The sequence below is a fragment of the Calliphora vicina genome, chromosome 4 (genome assembly GCF_958450345.1).
Source record: "Calliphora vicina chromosome 4, idCalVici1.1, whole genome shotgun sequence".
In the NCBI taxonomy this organism is placed as follows: domain Eukaryota; kingdom Metazoa; phylum Arthropoda; class Insecta; order Diptera; family Calliphoridae; genus Calliphora; species Calliphora vicina.
In genome coordinates, this window is record NC_088783.1 from 89,882,416 (window position 1) to 89,903,127 (window position 20,712).

Below are 20,712 nucleotides of genomic sequence, written 5' to 3' on the forward strand. Positions count from 1 at the left end.
GCAAACTGGTTGGGTAGATTTTTCCAATAAGTATAGGTGGGTAAGTCGAGTGTGAGTTAGACGAAGCCTTATGAAACATTTATTTTTAAGGCAGTTAGTTGTAGTTGGAAGAATGATAGGTTTTTTATCGGGGTTTATAGATTTATAAGGATGATCATAGTTCCTCCATTTGCTTTGTATGAATTTGTTTAATTTTTCAGTAGGGCATCTAGTCAAAAAATGTTTGGACTGAGGTGTAAAAAAAATAGGTGGGTTCGAGGTAAACAGATTTTGCAGCTTTGTCTGCGGCCTCATTTCCTGGAATGCCAATATGGCTGGGTATCCAAAATAATTTGACTTTATTTCTAAGTTTCAATAGACCTTGTTGAATAAAGATATTTATTTCTTTTTTATTTGTGGAATTTGAGGCACCTTGAAATACAGAGAGACTGTCTGTACAAATTATGTGTTTATTTGTTGAATTTTCACATAATTTTAATGCTTCAATTATTGCTACAGCTTCGGCTTCAAATACAGTGGCTTCTTGAGGTAATATTCCTTTTTTCTGTGTGTACCCTGCTTCATCTGTGATTGCAAAACCAACATGATTTGCAGATTTTGAGCCATCTGTGAATATGAAAAAATGTGGAACGCTTCACGATTTTGCGTGTCATCCTTGCGCAGGGGCCATGCTAATCTCCTCTGTATCGTTCCAATTTTAGTATATGTTCTGCCGAAGCAAGAACTACTCGTGGTAATAATTTACCATTCCTACAAATTTTTGAATTTGTTTAACAGCAGTTCAAAGTTTCGAATTGCTTATATTTTTTCTTTAGGTGGTTTAATGCCAATACTCGAGATATTATGATCTAGAAAGTCTATATTTTAAACATCAAATGTACTTTTGCCTCGTTCAAAAACTTTGTTTAAAAAAAGTGGTGTAAATGTTCCTCATAATCATCGATATACACAAATATGAAGTAAAAACCAGCAAATATTTCGTTAATAATTCTTTGGTACATTTGTGCAAAATTTCGTAAACCAATATATTTTCTTCTGCCATTTGAATTTGGTGATGAGCACGTACTAAATCGATCTTAGAAAACATTTTATTTCTTATAGGTATTCATATTTAAATCGTGAATGAATGAATGGTAATGGATATTTATCAGGAACAGTCACAACGTTAAAACGTCTAAAATCACCGCATGGACGCCAGTCTTTTGAAACCTTTCTGGGGACTAATGCCGTTTTCGTTTCAGACATAAATGATACCTTTATTCAGCCTTCTGAAAAAAATGTTCTTTTGTAAGCGTATAACATGGTCTTTCAAAAAATGTTGCCCTATTCTGCTATTTTATTGAAGGCAAAATGGACAAATTTGATTTTCTCACCATCTTCAATAATTTTAAAATTAAATTTAAAGCAAAGTGCGAAAAAGTGGGTATCGCAAACGTATTGCCTTTTGAAGCCAACGATCCCGTGCCCACATCAGGTGTTGCAAAGCTTTGGTTGATCCATAACCGTCCCAAACATATAGAAACGCCAGCACAGACTTTAATGTAATTGAGCATCTTTGGGAGGATTTAGCTAGGAGAGTGCATTAAATATAATTTAACATGTTAGTTCAGCTAGAAGAGTCCTTACTTGAAGCATGGAACTCAACAGAGCCGTGCCAAATCTTGGTAAAATCGAATCGAAGGCGCAACTTAACATAAAACTTATTCAAATTTTTCTTTTATTTACACATTATTAATTTTTTACTTCCACTTTTTCATTTGAAAATGTAATTTTTCGTTATTCTACAGAATCTAAATAATTTTTTGTTTTCGCTTTCGTACGAATTTGATGTCTGTATCATACCTGATTATGTCTATTTAAGAGTTTAATATGAATGAGATGTATTAAAAAACTTAAATAAGTAACTTTTTGTGATTTTTCCCCAATAAAAAAGTTTACTATTCATCGAACTAGAATTGCACTCATAATTAGAAATTAGCATACTCTCATAAACACATGATCTTCAATGAAACATTGATGTAAAAATCAAGAATATCTTCCTCATTAGTTGAAAACTATTGAACTATTTCTTTGTCACGTTCCACTAAGGAGCATTTAACCAGAAAACCTTAGTATAATAAAAAAAAACAAAAATGATGTTATTTTTCAAGGAAAATAAATTTAAAGATATATTGTTGTGTGATTATGTGAAAGTTCACATTTTCACAAGGGTTGTGAATTAACTCTTGTATTTATGTTTTTATTAGATCTGGGTTGTTTTGAGTATTGTACTTCTAGAATTTTTCCTTAGTCGAAATCTATAATTTTTGTTATACATGAGTATATGAATTTTGTTTGGTATAATTAGAGACTTTTATAGACATTTTCTGTTTATTGTTTTTATTCTTAACCATGTTTTACTGAACCTAATCTCTGAATCTATCATTTAATATTTAGTATGTATGCTCACTTTTATTTTGCTGGGCTACAAACTTGTGAGTTTTTGTTTTTTGTAGTTTAAATGTCTTTATTATTATTACTATTAGTAAGTTTTTAAATTATATGTATATCGATTTTTTTTAAATTTTATTATTATAATTTTGTATGTATAATCAATTTCTGAGAAGAATTTTGGAACCGATTATGGCCTATTGGCTAGGATACTGTAAAAAATTATGTATATACAGCTATGGACATTAAATAAGCACAAAACTTTGTCATAAAAACAATCATATTTTTTATTGTATTTTAGATCTAGCAACAAAAAATCTAAACATAAAAACTTAAAATGTATATTCTTCTTAAAAAAAAAAAAACACTTGGATGGAATTGCCAATCGTCTGCTAATTAAGGCCTGTAACATATCATACGCCAGATTTTAGCTAGACAGTAAAATAGCACAATTTAAAATGTCTGTAATAAAAATAATATATTTTAATAAATAGTAAAAATATTAATGTTTTTAATTTAACTGATCAATATTTAATAGATTAGCCTTTATTTTCAAGCACCGCGTGGCACTATGGGACATGCTTTAAATCAAATTCTGGCATTCCGCATTTCCAGTCCACAGATCATCCAAATTTTTCTACATTTGTTGACCAATTGCACATTTCACATGGTTCCAGAGGTTTCAAGTCGGGACTTTGCGTCTGCCAGTCTAAATCGGGAATGTGTTCTTTAAAAAACCAATCCTTTATATGAATGTGAATGAAACTGGCATGTGTTCAAAAGCATATGGTTCCATTTTCTTCTTTAGAATTTTCAAATACTGATAACGGTCCATTTCTCCACTAATTTTAAAATTAGTGGAGAAATGCGCTATTAAAATTATTCCCACATCATGATGCTTCCTCCACTATAATTTATGGTCTTCTGAGTATAGCCTGCATTTAATGCCTGGCGTTTGGGTGGATGAACAAACACTCTACCATCCGGTCCCATACGATTCACCTTTATTTCATCTCTCCAAAGTATTTTTTTCCAGAATGATAGGTTTTTATTCTTATGGGTGCGGGCAAACAATAAACGCTTGGCTTTTTTCGGCTTGTGTATACAAAGAGCGTTAAGTAATGTCTTTATATGAGCCTGTCTGATAAATTTAACCCAAATTGAAAGTTAATTTCATTCGCAATATCGCGTTACGACATGAAAGGGTCCTTCGTCGACTTTACAGTCCACGATTTCGGTTGTTTTTTTTGACAAATGTCATCCGTTTTTTGGTTTCTGTTTCATTATTTATGTTTGCTTTCAATGAAATGATCACATTATAAACTATTTTTTCCCATCATTCCCCATATTGACGGTAATGCGCTTCTCCTCTGTTGTGCAATCGTTTCCATGTCCAATTTTTTTGCAAAAATTTAATTTAGTAGATTTATAGAGATTAGGTTATTTTTGCAGTTTTATAAGATTATTTTAGCGGATACCCCTGAGTACTTGGTAAGACTTTATGGAAATCTTTAAGGAATCCACAAATAATTTATCCTCGAATTAACAGTTCAATTTATGAGAGATCGTTTCAGGTTCGAACTACAAGGATTTGGAACATTCTACCCAAATCCTTAAGAAGATTTAATTTATCAGATAATAACTTTAGAAATAAGCTTGTAGAATATTTTTACCTAATGATCATGTAATTGAAGATAACTAAATTTATAAAAAATCCTATTTTGAATGTAATTTATAATTTATATCATGTTATTTAATTTTTTAATTTATTATTTTTTTTTAATTTTCATGTTTAATTTAATATCTTGTTTAGTGTTTAATGTCCAAATTATTTTAAGCGATTGCAAATTTATGTAGTAGTATTTGTTAGTGAGTAGTTTGTAAGCCATATTTGGCCCAATGGGCTTGGTTAATAAATAAATAAATAAATAAATAATGGGACTAGAATTCGCCCTTAACAAAACGAAAGGTAAAACGCCTGGAATTGACAGAATATCATATCCTATGATAAATAATCTGAACTATAAAACTAAACAATGACTTACTCGCCTTTATAATTTAATTTTTTCACATTTTATTCCTCATTTTTATAAAATTAGCACTATCTGCCCCATACTTAAACCTAACTCTATAAAAACTAATATACAATCTTACAGACCTATCTCATTAAATATTTGTATTTCCAAACTCCTAGACAAAATTATAGCAAACCGGCTGTGGTGGTTTGTCACATCAAAAAACCTCATTTGTCCTCACCAATTAGGATTTAGAAAAGGCAAATCTATAACTGACGTACACCTTTACATCGATCATTTAATAACTAACTCTCTATCACATAAAAGACATTCCTCAAGCATATCATTAGACTTTTCAAAGGCTTTCGACAAAATTGGAATACATACCATTATTCACCAGCTAACTGAATGGGGCATTGGCCCTAATATTTTAAGATATATTAGAAACTTCTTATCTAATAGACATATTAGAATAAAAGTCAATAACAGCTATTCGAAAATATATCCTTTATTTAACGGGATACACAGGGCTCTCCCCTTTCAGTTATTCTATTTTTAATTTCTTACGACAAATTAAGCAAATACTTTCTTTCTCTTACCCCCAGTAACACGAAGTCTGGTTATGTTTTAACTAATAGTTATACTGACAGTTTTCATACAAAAATAATTTTAACCGACTGTATAACTATTAGTTAAGGCATAACCAGACTTCGTGTTAATGGGGGTTAATGATTATAAATTCTGTGCATATGCCGATGATTTCTATATAATAAAAAATCTTTCCTCCGAAAAACATCAAACTATAAACATTAAACCATTGATCGATTTTATTAATGAGTGGTCTAAATATTCAGGAGCTGAATTATCTTTGACAAAATCTAAACACCTACACATTTGTAAAAAGAGAACATGTAATACCACAGTTTCTACAGGATCTTTCAATATAGAAAACATAGATTCCCTGAAAATATTAGGAATAATATTTAACAGGAAGTATAACTGGAAAGACCATATAAACCACATTGCAAGAGATTTAACACATAGATTAAATATAATAAAATGTATCTCCAACAAGAAATTTAACTGCAATATATATTCCATTATTTCTGCGATGAAAGCTTTACTTTTATCAAAAATTTACTATGGCATCTATTTATATGGATGGTCACCCAAATCATCTTTCCGAAAAATCATAACAATAGTTAATTCAGCTATAAGAATTTCTCTAGGAGCATTTAGAACCACACCGATACAAAACATACTGTACGAAGCTAATATAGAGCCCCTCGAAATTACTAGAAACTTTAACACTTTCAAACTCTTGCGCAATATTATTGAACACGTTGACTCCCCTCTTTTCGAAATATACCTTAATATATCCATAGAGTCTATCTCAAACAAAACCCAATCTATACTAGAAAAAATTTTTGAATTTGCCAGTGATAATATCTCCCGACCAAGTCTAATGTAAATTCTGTAATTTCTACCAAACCTCCTGGCATTTTCCAATTAATTCTCTTAACACCTCTTTAAGCAATCACCCAAAAGCCAATACTCCACCAGATATATATCGAAAACTTTTTAATGAAACCACAAGTTCTTATCATAATTGCACATTTTTATATACTGATGGCTCTAAAGATTTTAATAATATTTCATACAGCATAACAACTGAGAACACCGTTATAAAAACTTCTATTCTTCCTCAGTATACAACAATATTTTCCGCTGAAATCATAGCCATATATGAAGCTATAAAGCTCTCTATAAATTGGACTGATAGGACTTTGATTTGCACTGACTCTTTATCTTCTATCGACTCTATAAGAAATTTACACAGCAAAAATTACTATGCCAACTTTATAAGAAACTCTTTAATAAATCATTTTCCTAGAATAATTATTGTTTGGGTACCCGGACATTGTTTAATTTCCGGTAATGAATTTGGCAAATCTTAGCCTCAAATCACCTGTTTATTTAACTGAAAACCCCAATACATCTGATATAGTTAAATATATTAAAAAATCTCTAGTACTTGAATCCGATCAATGGTGGTCTAAAACATCACTTGAGATTAATCACGAATGAATTAATATCAAGAATTACCTTAGCATGAACATTAAAGAATATATTAATACCAAAGACTGTCAGAAATTTATACGACTAAGGCTAGGACATACGTTAATAACTAAAAAACATTTAATTAATTGTGATATATCTAATCAATGTCCTTATTGCAGAACTAGCATAATATCCATCAAACATATCCTAATCCACTGTAATACATTCAATTCAACCCGTAACCATATGTTCAACATGTATCCAATTCAATTTCTTTCCAACCCTTCCATTAGCAACATCAAAACTATCATTAGTTTCTTAAAAGTTAATAATATTTATAAAGATATATAAAAATACATACATACATAAATACTTATATTCATTACTCACTATTAATTTACTAAATTTTTTATACATATGTAAAATTATTCACTTCTTGTATATCTAGCTGAAGGCCTTAGTTGCCATTGCTTTGTAAATAATAAGTTATCCTAATTTTAATATTTAAGATAACTTATAATTAAATAAAATAAATAAATAAATAGTTTTGTTGAAGGCAAATAATTGCTAAGGTTTTTATGTACCAATATGTAATTTAATTTAATGTCTTATATTAATATATTGATGAAACTTCTTTAATTTTGTGTATTACTATTTCCTTTTGTTTTTTAATTTTGTTACTTTAATATTAGTAATTTAATAAATTTAATCTATATATGTATATAAAAATGAAATGGTCCATGTATGTAACGTCATCACATAAGAATGGCTGGAGCGATTTGGCTGATTTTTTTTATTCGATTCGAAATTTTCAGGAGATGGTTTGTAAAGAAAAAAATTAAAAAATTACGACTAAAACCGGCTTTTTGAGTCCAGTCAACTGTAATAAAAAAACCCTAAAGTATGCAGTACAAATTTAGATATTTTATTTGCAAATAAATAAGAACAGGCAGGGTTGGAGAAACTTGACGAACTAACATTAGTAAATGCTACCGGGCGAAGCCGGGGCGGTCAAATAGTAAATAATAAAAATAAAAAAATATAAAATAATTCATATATTTTTGAATGATTATATTTTTCCACTATCCTGTTAGTGGAGAAAAAAAAATTGCACTAAGCTGTAAAAACTTTCTTGTACTACTACCACTATTGCTTAGTGAGGCTGTTATTTTTCAGCTCACCACTAAATAGCTATTAGTGATAGTGACAAATTTTGCACTATCACTAACTTTTAGAGGAAACTGCAAATTTAGTGCACTACCCCCAACTCTGGAGCTTGGCGATATGTCTTGCGTTTAAAAGAGGGGCCTTTCTTGGACTGCATGCTTTTAAATAATGTTCTCTGAGATATGTACGAACTGTTTGTACTGAAAAGGACCGTTTTAGCTCTTGTGGTTCAATTTTTGACGTGAAGCGGGGACAGATCTCGTTTTCTTCCACGTCTTTCAGACTTTTCTTTATAATTAATTGTGTTGTGAATCATTTTCTCCACACTGCCGTGTTTTCCACGACCCATTTTATTTAAAATATTTGATTTTCGTTAAACTTTATGATCGAAATAATAAAAATCAAATCTTTTAAACACGTGCATGCTTTCCATTAAAGCAATTTTGCGAAATAAAACTGTTTTTATAAAAAATGTGTAAGTTGTGCTATTTTATTTTTCGGCATTTTTTTTAGTAATTTTTACTTCAAATTGCAAAAAAAAATATAATAACAATTCCAAGAGAAGTACTATATTATATAAACAATGTATTAAATATCAACATATGAAAAAATGCCAACACTAATTATTTGTTTTTGGAAAAATAAAAAAACTGCTATTATTTTTTTTTCCAACAATACATGAAATCTTTGGTTGTTATGATTGTGGTAAATTTCGCAAGGTTAAAAATTGTGACGTGAATTACACTAGAATCGTGAAATTCTGCTGCTCAACACTAAACAAAATGTCTGTTGATTTGCTTTTGTCAATTTCCTTTTTTAGAGAAAACGAAATTTAAAAAAATTTACATAAATTTTAAAAATGTATCTGCATGTGTGAATAATTTGTAATATACAAATACCTATATTATTTAGAGTTAAAGTATTTGGAACTAATTAAGATCCCTGTAACAGTTTCTATTTTAATACATTTTTCCGCTAAAATCAAGCCTATTGTTTTTTGTTGTTGTCCAAGATAGTTGCGCAACTAAATTTTAACGTATTTGTGCAAGCTGTAATTTTGGAATTGCTCCGTATAGAGCTCTACAAATATATCGCTCCTTTATAAGACCTCGAATTGAATATGCCATTTCAACTTTTTCTAATATGGGTAAAAATGCATTGAATATAATAAATACCAACATCAACAATTACCTTAGACAGGCCCTTGGACTTCTTCGATCTACACCTACGCACATTCTATATCACATGGCTAATGAACTTCCTCCTAAATTCAGGATTACCCTTATAACGGCTAAGGAAATATTAAAATCATTACTACACAAACTCCAAATTTCAAATTACATTAACGAGTTACAAGGAATAAACACGAGTATAGCCAATATTTATCGTCAATATGATTTCGTTTTTAATGACATTGGTGAATTTACGAGGTGCAACAACAACAATGATCATATGATTTTCGATACAGATTTTTTCAAAGGATCTTGTAAAAATAAAGCTGAGGCTAATGAGGACATTGTCAAAAGATTATTTGCCGAGAAACTAAATTTTTTTAAACATGAAGAATTCTGTATCCAACAACTTTACTGGCTTTGCATTTGTTCATCCTGAAACTGATACTGCTAAATCCTGCTATACGTTTAGAATCTTATCTTCAGTGACTGCAGAACTACTAGCAATTGAACTGGCAATTGATTTTGCTATTCGGAATTCATACAAGAAGGTGGCAATTTTCACGGATTCAAAATCTTGTCTTTATGCTCTACAGAATCCTAATCATCAAAATTACATTACACACAGAATCCATAACAAATGTAACAAATCACAATTTGAGAGAATTTTTATTATTTACATTCCTGGGCACATGAACATCTCTGGAAATGAGAAAGCGGACGAAACAGCCAAAGAGACTTCCAGGAAAGGGTCTCTAGTACACATCAAGTGGCCACTTAAAGATGCAATATCGGTAATAGAATCTCTTTTACATGGTGAATGGAATACCGAGTATACTCAAATAAGGATTACAAAAGGTGTTGATTATGGTAGGCTATTTCCGATGACTTTAAAAGACTTAGAGCTAGTTTCTGGGATAGAGATAATCTACATTCTTCGCTTAAACCTAAATTAAACTAAAAATTGTGTTTCTCACTTATTGTTTATATGCTATATAATCTAGGTTTAACTGAGCATCATTGGTGAGTTAAACCTAAGTATAAAATGCCAAAGCACAAACAGATGGAAAATAAAATAAACAATTCAGCACAGCAGCTCTTTGTTTTTATTTGCTTTATTAACATCAATATAATTTTTAATATACATTTTATATACTTTTATGTCGCTTTTTCTTTTAGAAAGTTAAAATTTACAAAAAAAAGTTATGTAACGCGGTTGCTTTTTCTTATAAAATGTATAGTATTGTCATATTTATATGAACAAATTTGAAGAATAAACATGTGATTTGACTGAAAAGTATGGCAATGCTAACAAAATTAATCCACTAGTGAGAAACACAATCATTGGTTAAATTCCGGCAAAATATGTTTCAGGATTAATATAACAGCGTGTTAAGCTGAGTTTAACTGACAAGTAAGAAACTAGCTCTTATGGGTTAACAATACTAATACAGACATGACAAAATTCAAGGCTTTCGACTTTAGAACTGCAAATCGAATCCTTTCTGGCCACACTTACTGCAAATGGACTCTACACCGAATGGGTGCCGCACCTTCAGATAATTGCGAACACTGTGTAACGATGGAGGATACTTCCCACATCCTATTCAATTGTCAACTCTACACTGATGAGAGAAATAAATTTCCCATCATCGGCAAATATAACAATATTAAGGATTTCTTCCAATTCGAGGGAATTGGAAAGATAATTAATCTTATCGAATTTCTCAATTCTATTGATGTTACTTTATAACAACGGTATGAATGAAAAACACTAAAGGTAGGGTCACACATGACAAATATTTGACGAAAAAGACGTAACCACTAAATAAAATACATTTGAAGTCATTTATTTATTTCAAAAACTAATTTTACTTAGGATGAATCAAAACAAAAAATTTTGTTTTATTTTATTTGATGATGTTTGATTTTACAAAACACTTGTAAGAGTAAACACGTCAAACAAATTTGTGTTAAAAAAAGTGGTTATGCTTTTTTGAGCAAATATTTGCCATGTGTGACCCTACCTTAAGACAATATAATTTTATGAATAAACCAGAGACCGAAAATAACGGGTTCACTTTCATTTCAATGGTAAATTCTCATTCACAGCCATTTAAAAATAATTTTTTCTGATATATCACTGAGAGAGTGATTTATTCGAGAACATTTTAGGTTTAGGGTTGAGAGAAACAGAAAAGAATCAAACACAAATAATCTGGATGAATGATGTATAATTTTTTTTTTTTTTCGTAAAGGTCAGCTTGTGACTTTTATTTGCGAACATGAAAAATAAATCGCAAAACACAGTCTCCGACTAACATTCAAAGCGTACGGTTGTTTTTGATCTTGTCATTAAAAAAAAATAACAAAAACACTCTATCGTAGAATAACGGTTGTTAAATATTTTACTATTAACAAGTGTTTTTTTTTCTTTTATTTATTACCTTACCTCATTTCGCTCTTGTAAACTTACATATTTATACATAGAGACGATTACAATTTAATTTAATCATGACTCCGGGCCCTCCGGACAAGTTATCTAATAACAGGTTCCACATTCTTGGGGATTTCATGGAAAATCCATCCAAGAAGAAGAAATTCAATGAATTCCCTGATTTGCCTACTCCAATAAACAACAACAAAAACACTCCGAAATATGTTATAATATCCTCCAGTGATACTGATAAACAACTATCAAAACTAAGCCCTTTTGCTATCAAAAAAGGAATAGAAAGTATTACCACTGAAATTAACTCGATATCGTTGCTCCGTGACGGAAGTCTTCTAGTCCTAGCCCGCAATGCCCGCATTGCAGACAAGTTTCTAAAAACAAAACATCTAGCTAATCTATGCCCGATCTCATGTAAGTTTCACGAAACGCTCAACTCTGTAAAAGGAGTAATATACGCACCGTGCTTAATACATGTTACAGAAAGTGAAATTATACAGGAGATGAAAGACCAAGGTGTAACCGACGTTTATAAATTTACTAGACCCAGCGAAGACGGAAACTCACGCACGCCAACCAGCAAAATGATATTAACGTTTGACCTCCATCCTTTACCTACAACTGTAGATGTTGCGTGGTATAAGTGTAAGGTGGACCACTACATACCCAACCCGATGAGATGTAAAAACTGCCAGCTACTTGGCCATACTAAAAACCGATGCAGAGGTTTTATACAAATGAAAGAGATATTAAAAATAACAAAAAATAAATTATTGCAGTATAGGAGAAGCTCGCCGCAGATATAGGGAAAGCAACCCAACCCAAACAAATAAACAAAACACATATGCAGCCGCAACCTCTGATTCTCCCACTAAACGCAAGGAAATACCTAACAACCAAACGGAAAAATTCACACCATCTACAGAAATTACAAAACTAAATAATCAACCTACAACAAAAACAAACCAACTTCTTAATGATACAAACCAGAGTACGGAAATAAACAAATCGAAACGTTTGATATCGTTTTGTTTTGTTCTTTGCAGTGAGTAAAACAAAAACCAAACATAAACAATGAGAATGATTGTGCCATTTTGTTTTGTATTGTTTTTGCTCATGAGCGCAAACTGTACATTAATATAAACGTACGCAGCTAGAAAAGAAAAGAGTAAGAACAATATTGAAACATTCTGATAAAAACGTTTGGTAATTGATTTACTCATTATAATAGAGAACACAGTACAAAAAAACAAAACGAATAAAAAAAACGTTTCTCTGTTTTGTACTCAAATGTACGATTGTAACGGTAAATTAAATAATGCAGATGAGTGAAAAGCTAATCGTTTCGTTTTCTCTCTTTGTCACTTGAAAAGTTTTTGTTTTGTTTTTGCTCATGTACAATACAATATAAAAATTTTGATTTGTTTTGAACAAAAGAGTAAGAACAATATTGAAACATTCTGATAAAAACGTTTGGTAATTGATTTACTCATTATAATAGAGAACACAGTACAAAAAAACAAAACGAATAAAAAAAACGTTTCTCTGTTTTGTACTCAAATGTACGATTGTAACGGTAAATTAAATAATGCAGATGAGTGAAAAGCTAATCGTTTCGTTTTCTCTCTTTGTCACTTGAAAAGTTTTTGTTTTGTTTTTGCTCATGTACAATACAATATAAAAATTTTGATTTGTTTTGAACATTTTGCAAACGTTTGCGAAATGCTTTGTTTGTTTTCATACTCTGATACAAACACACCTACAACCTCTACTAAAGCAAACACAATATCAAAAAATAATGAAATTAAAACATTTACAATAACAGAAAAAACAGATTCATCAAAACCAACAACATCAGCCAACATATACAACACAAACTCTACTATTGAAACAAACAACAACGCTTTCATGTCTCCAATTTCTTGTTTAACTCAAACTCTTATAGATGAGAATAATTATTTTGTAACGTTTAGTGACGAGGAGTCTCTCGACGCGGTCACAATGGACCTAGCAGAAACGTAACCATATAAGATAATACTACGCCAACCTAATACTTGAACCAGGGGGCTGCTCTGTGATTTGGCCAAGGACGACTCCCCGAGTTGGTGTGTCATTTACACGCTGGGGGAGTTTTCTTTCGGTCTGGATTATTGGGGTGCCCCTTTGCTCAGTACAAGGTTACTATAGACAACAATCAACAAAGTTTACCCGTATTACATTAATGAAACTCTTTAATATGGACTTAGTCCTTCTGCAATGGAATATACATGGTCTAAAGAACTACTATACTGAGCTTCAATTACTCATAAAAGATTTAAACCCCAGCATCATATCTCTTCAAGAAACGCACTACGCTCACAACACCACACCAATCCCCCCTAAAAACTACAATGCCTACTTTACAAACTCAACCCAAATCACCACATCAAAGCAAGGCACAGGAATTTTCATTAAATCGGATATTCCCCACAAACAAATCCACACAAACTCCGAGTAGCTGTCGAAATAAGCCTCAACATAAAATTCACCATCCTGTCTCTCTACATTCCACCCACTCAGGACATCTCTGTTCGAGAACTATCAAATATCCTAACTTCATTCACCACTCCTCTGTTAGTCGTTGGAGATTTCAACGGTTGGAATACTATCTGGGGATCGACTTCCAACAATAAAAGAGGAACACTTCTAGAAAATATAATAACAGCTGCTGGGCTGTGTGTGCTAAATGATGGGAGTCCCACCCACTTCTCAACACATAACACATTCTCCCATATAGACGTATCATTCTGCTCAATAAATTTACTAACACTAACCTCCTGGAGCACTCTTGACGACTTACACGGCAGCGACCACTTCCCAATCAAAAACAAAATAAAACAATCAGATAATTATAAACTCTCAAAAAAACAAATAGATTTTTAACTCAATTAGCTGACTGGTCTAACTATTCCCGCAAAGCAGAAAGAGAAATGTCTAAAACACGGCTGTCATTAATGAGTAACAAAGACGCGGCCACAATAACTAAAGCAATACGCACAGCAGCAAATCTCTACATACCCCAATCGAAAGGTAGCATAAAATATGATCGATCTCCGATTCCTTGGTGGAACCTAACATTAGCAAATCTGCGTAAACTGAAAATGGAAAAGTGGAAAAAATACAAATCCAACCCTACTCAGGAAAACCTCGTAACTTACAAAAAACAAAATTCTAAGTTCAGGTATGAAATGAAAAAAGCCAAACGTCTATGCTTCGAAAACTTCACTAAAACAATTAACCGAGATACAACAACGTCTGATATGTGGAATAAAATTTCACGGAAGCACTCCTCAACCACCATAAAAGTCATCAATACAAATAACGATAGCCTAACTGAACCACTTCAAATCGCAAACCACTTCGGAAAAGAATGGGGTAAATATGCCTCGGACGAAAACTTTCCAGCATTGTTTAATACAGCCAAAAACTCTCCGATAACAGCCATATATAGCACTAAATACAAAAATGGACGAGCAAATAACCATGTTGGAGCTCTGCAACTGCTTAAGTAAAGTGAAGGGTACTTCGCCCGGTTCCGACCGCATCTCCTACCACTTGATAAAAAACCTTTCTTACCTCAGTAAAACCAAACTGCTAAAAACTTGCAACACTATTTTTAACAGCGGAGTTATACCACACATCTGGAAACTTGCCATTATAATACCAATTCCAAAAAATAAAAATTCATCTTCAGTAATAGAATACAGGCCGATATCGTTGCTATCATGCCTATCGAAAATCATCGAGCGCATTATAGCCACTAGATTATCTTGGTTTATGACAAAGAAGAAACTGATTGCAATTGAACAAGTCGCCTTCAAATCAAATAAAGGTTGTGATGATGCACTACTACACATGGACTACTATATAACAACAGCTCTATCAGCAAAAAATCATGTATCCATTCTATCAATCGACTTTGAAAAAGCTTTTGACAGAATCGGCCCTATGTTATTTTAGACATTTTAAAATCATGGTCTGTTGGCCCGAAAATTTTTAACTACGTAAAATCATTTTTATCGAATAGACAATTCAAGGCTATAATTAACACCACACTTCAAAATCATTTCTCCTCAAAAACGGTATTCCTCAGGGTTCACCACTTTCAGTGATCTTGTTCCAAATAGCCTTCAATGAAATCAGCAAAATTGTAAACAAACAACGCTTCGTTGACCATTGCCTTTACGCGGATGATCTGTACATTCTTTGTAAAAGAAACGATAACAAATCAATCTCACTAATCTCAAGAGTGAACATAGTCCGATATCTGGCAAATAAGAGTTTCGTCCACATTAACACACTGTCTTACCTTACTAAAACCCTAATACTTAGCAAAATTGACTACGGATTATACATTTATGGAACCAGCAGTAATATTAACATCAATATCATCAAGCCCACCTATCACCAAGCTGCTAGATCTTCGGCATACGCTTTTAGAACAACACCCATCAACAATATACTTGAGGAAACTAATCTCCCATCAATAGAAAACAGAATACTTCATTCGAAAGCTAGAATCCTTCCGAAACTACTTAACAGTACTAATTCAATAATATACCATGATATAAATTCAGCTATAAATGCCAAACGCTCTAAGAGCTAGTTTCTTACTTGTCAGTTAAACTCAGCTTAACACGCTGTTATATTAATCCTGAAACATATTTTGCCGGAATTTAACCAATGATTGTGTTTCTCACTAGTGGATTAATTTTGTTAGCATTGCCATACTTTTCAGTCAAATCACATGTTTATTCTTCAAATTTTTCATATAAATATGGCAATACTATACATTTTATAAGAAAAAGCATCCGCGTTACATAACTTTTTTTGTAAATTTTAACTTTCTAAAAGAAAAAGCGACATAAAAGTATATAAAATGTATATTAAAAATTATATTGATGTTAATAAAGCAAATACAAACAAAGAGCTGCTGTGCTGAATTGTTTATTTTATTTTCCATCTGTTTGTGCTTTGGCATTTTATACTTAGGTTTAACTCACCAATGATGCTCAGTTAAACCGAGATTATATAGCATATAAACAATAAGTGAGAAACACAATTTTTAATTTAATTTAGGTTTAAGCGAAGAATGTAGATTATCTCTATCCCAGAGATTCAAATCAGCAATAGCTCTATCACTGGCATTATCATCTGAGTTAAATATTCCTCTAATAACTGCAAAAAAAACGAATAAACAAAGCTCCGTGGAAATTCAACTCGTCCTGCACCCCAAAAAATGTATTCCGCAACATAATGTCTGAACTGAAGACCGATCTTAAAGACAACGGCTGGAGCTTCATATTCACAGATGGCACAAAATCCCAGGACCACCTGCCTGCTTATGCGGTAGTAGACGAAGGAGGAAAAAATTTAATCTTAGGGGTACTACACGAACATGCATCAGTTTTCACTGCTGAATCATGTGCTATTTATCAGGCCATCCATTTTGCATTAATAAATAAAAAGAAAACAACTATATTTACAGACAGCTTATCAGTTCTAAAGGCCATAAATAACCCATATAACAACAAATAGAATATAATAACAAATATCAGAAATGCCCTTATTGGCAGTGAAAATAAAATTAAATTATACTGGATACCTAGCCACATCGGAATCGCTGGAAATGAAGCTGCTGACGTCGCAGCTAAATACGCCTCTCTTGCACCAATCATAATGGATGGAACAGTAGAAAAAGTAGACATTCGCCGTCACATCGCAAGCTACATCAAACTCAAACTTAAAGAAAGCCCTATAAACCATTATCATTATTCAACAATAAACCCGCAACACAATCCTCCTATATATCCAACCAACGTTTCAAAAAACAAAATTAAATCATATTCGAGACTTCGTCTGGGTCACACCAACTTCTCACATGAATGGTTACTAAGGAAAATAACACGTCCTAGTTGTAACAGATGTAACTGCTATTTAACTATCAAACACGTCTTGTTAGAATGCCCACAATTCCAGAATCAAAGGAACAAAATATTCAGCAACACATCAGCCATTGATCTTCTCAAGGACCCCTCACCCACCAACATTAACAAAATATACAATTTTATTATAACAACTAACTTAAAAACTTAACAAACATTATACTGTATCAATATTTAATTATATGCATATATAACACTTCAATAAGTTCGATATTGTAATCTAGAGCTGATGGTCTATGTTGCCAATGCTCATAATATATATTTAGTCTTAGAATTCATTCTGTGGATTAAATAAATGAATAATAATAATAAATCGCAAAAATGCATTTGATGCAAATCAACGCTTAAATATATAAAATGTATCAAAAGATTTATAACAAATTAAAAAAAATATCATTTTTGTTACTCAGACTTCATTACTTCATATTTATCATATTATTTCCATAATTTGTTAAAAATTACTAACAATATTGTTACGAAATTTTACTTGAATTCAAATATAACGATTTTAAGTTGCATAATGCTTTCAAATAGCAGTGCCCAAACTTTAACATATCTGTGGACATTATTAACATTGAATAAAAGCTTTTAGTTGACCATTGATCGTAAGTATGGCAACGCTGTTTGCTGCGACTTAAAGAACATTGTAGAAATAGAGCTTTCTAGATGGTAAAGCAGTGTTATAAATAGTGGCAGAGGTTGCAGTCGTGAGCAGCGTTGCCACTCATAAAATATTTTTCCTACCAAATTTCTAATTAAAAACTACCAAAACCTACCAAATTTAAAATATTTGAGAAATGCTATATTGATTCGTTTCTAAATTAATTAACTAAAAATTATATTATTGCTGCTATAAAATTACCCAGAGGAAGAAAGTTATTTAATAACACTACAATCATAAATATGTTAAAATCGTTCAGTTTTCGAGATTTTATTTTTGAGTCGATTTAACGATGTCCTTCCATGCGTCTGTCTAGCTGGTTGTCCATGTATTTCACATAGCCCCCATATAAATGTCCTCCAGAAATAAGACATTATCCGCAATAAATGCTTGATTTATATAGATATTAAATAACATTTTTACAAATAAATTACACCTAAAAATTCAATTCATAATTGACCATAGCTCCCATATAAGGCCCTCTTTCGAAAATTACTTAAACGAGCATAAAACTCCTAAAAGTGTTGGTATCCCGAAAAAATTCAACACAAATAAGTTTCATATAGAAATAAATTACGCGTCCTAATTTCCATAATTGGATATTTAAAGTGTCAGATGAAACTGAAATATTGAAGCAGAGTTTAACACATATTATTAGAAAATAAAAGTTTTGAGAGCCCTTTGTCATTTTTTGAACTCAACACTACTAAATAAATACACATTTACCTGACTAAACCAAATATTTAAGAAAATGATATCTTCATATTTTGCATAGTTTTATAGTTTTATTATTTTGGCTTAATATAAGTAGTTTTTTCGTTATTATTTTAATTATTTTGTTCTTAAAAATACTTATGTATTCAGAAATATCGTATCGCCTACCAAAATACGACAAATATCGGAACAAACCAACCAAACTACAAAAAGTCAATTTGTTAACATGAAACTACCAATTTTGGACCAATTGGACCAAAGCGGCAACGCTGGTCGTGAGTCAGTTTATCAGAGACGCTATTCGAATAAACATCAACTGAGTGCCTTAAAGTGTGCTGTATTTTTCAAGTGAATTCGTGTACATTATAAAGTGTCTGTATTTCTGAGAATTTATAAACGTGTATAAAAAACATTGAGTGACTATGTATAAGTAGTTAGTGACAGTTTGATCAGATAATACAACTTGCAGTCTTTCCTAAAAAGTTATCAAGAGACATAGGAAAAAGATTCTAGAATTTAGAAAGTCGTGGATAATATATTACTATATTCTGGACAGATAGCATTTCCCATTTGGTTAAAAATATATTAAGTGGTACCATACAAAGAAGTTTGTGATTGGATGAAAGCAAGAAATTTTTTAAATTGCTTCTTACTCTGTTCGACTTAAAAGTGAGATAGAGATACGAAAAATTTGTGCATATTCAATTAAAAATTTTTAGATGCTGCAAAACCATTCTGATTTAAGCTAAAAAAATTACAAAAACAATAAATAAAAACTAACAAATTTGTTAATTATTAATTTGAAAATAGCTGTTGGTAGTAATATAAAAAATATAAAACAATTAGCTTATTAGTTAAAATCTTATTAAGTTAACGTAAGCATAATTTTTATTGCATATTTATAAAATTATTTAATTTTACAGAATTTTTAATTTTCTTCAGGCTAAAAATATAGACCTATACTTATTAACAACTTGATTTAGTTTTTTAAAGTACCTACGCGCTCGGAATTTATAAGAGTTTTTATGGTTCTAAATAAGTTGGGTGTACCAAAAAGAAAAAACTTTGTGTACGAGTTTGGCTTTTAACTACAGTTTGTACTTGTGTAAATGAATTCAATTTTTATAAAATAATACCTTATACTTAATTTTTGTTGGTTTATTTGTTTCAGTTTTTTAAGATTTTTTTATATGATTTTATAAAATCTTACCTTTATATATTACATTTGCAGTTCACAAACTTCAAAAACAAAAAACATACTACTTTTTACACGATTTTTAGAATTACTTAAATTTTTTCCGCACTTTTTTATTTGTATGCACCACTGTACTGTCTTTAAATTCATTATAATTTATTGTAATATAATCACATTTTAACATTTTAACTAGGTTTAATTTAGTTACACTTTTTCCTTCTTGTTGTGGGAAAGGAGTAGAAAATATTTTTATATACGAAGCAAATATTAAATATGTTTTTGGGCTGTCTTACCTTTTTCAAAGATTTTCAATTTGGCAGACACCGGCCAAAAACGATTTTGAATCTTTTTAATAAGAATGCAGAATTTCCATTAAGAGAAAAATTACACGTAATGGGTAGAATGTAGTTTTAATAATGTAAACCACGTAGAAACTTCAAAAAAATCAAAATTTGTTTAATTTTTTCACAACTATTAATTAGCAAAAAAAAAAAAGCATCGATGATTGAAATATGGCTGCTGGATGGTGTTGCCTATATACTTTATTTTCTTCAATGTCTAGAAGACGATCAAAAATATTTTAGTAAATTTAAGTAGCGTGGTGGGTTTTAGATGTCCAGTGTTATCAGTGAGTGAAAAAATGCACATGTTACACTCCGTCTACAACAGACATGAAATGCTGTTAAAACATGATGTTATAAAACACATGGTTTAACAACCGTGTTAAAACATTGAAAAACGCTAAAATGTTGTGTCTATACCTAACACTATGTTCCATGGGTAGACACTCTTTAGCGCACCATACATTATCAAAATACTCATCAAGGCGTATTTAACAAGGTGACAGCCAAAGTAAATTAA

General features: G+C 31.2%; 1 protein-coding gene and 1 non-coding gene across 2 annotated transcripts in view; both read right to left on the reverse strand.

Annotated features, from left to right (window-relative positions):
- The window catches only part of LOC135957487 (zinc finger CCCH domain-containing protein 18), a 119,854-nt gene extending 99,511 nt beyond the window's left edge, over positions 1 to 20,343 (reverse strand). Inside the window, exon 1 of the mRNA XM_065508235.1 lies at positions 20,145 to 20,343. The gene's annotated coding sequence lies outside the window, so the exon portion shown is untranslated. The remainder of the gene's footprint in view (positions 1 to 20,144) is intronic.
- LOC135959330 (U6 spliceosomal RNA) lies at positions 619 to 725 on the reverse strand. The gene has a single exon (XR_010576535.1). It is a non-coding gene; the product is annotated as a U6 spliceosomal RNA (small nuclear RNA).
- Positions 20,344 to 20,712: the final 369 nt, after the last annotated feature.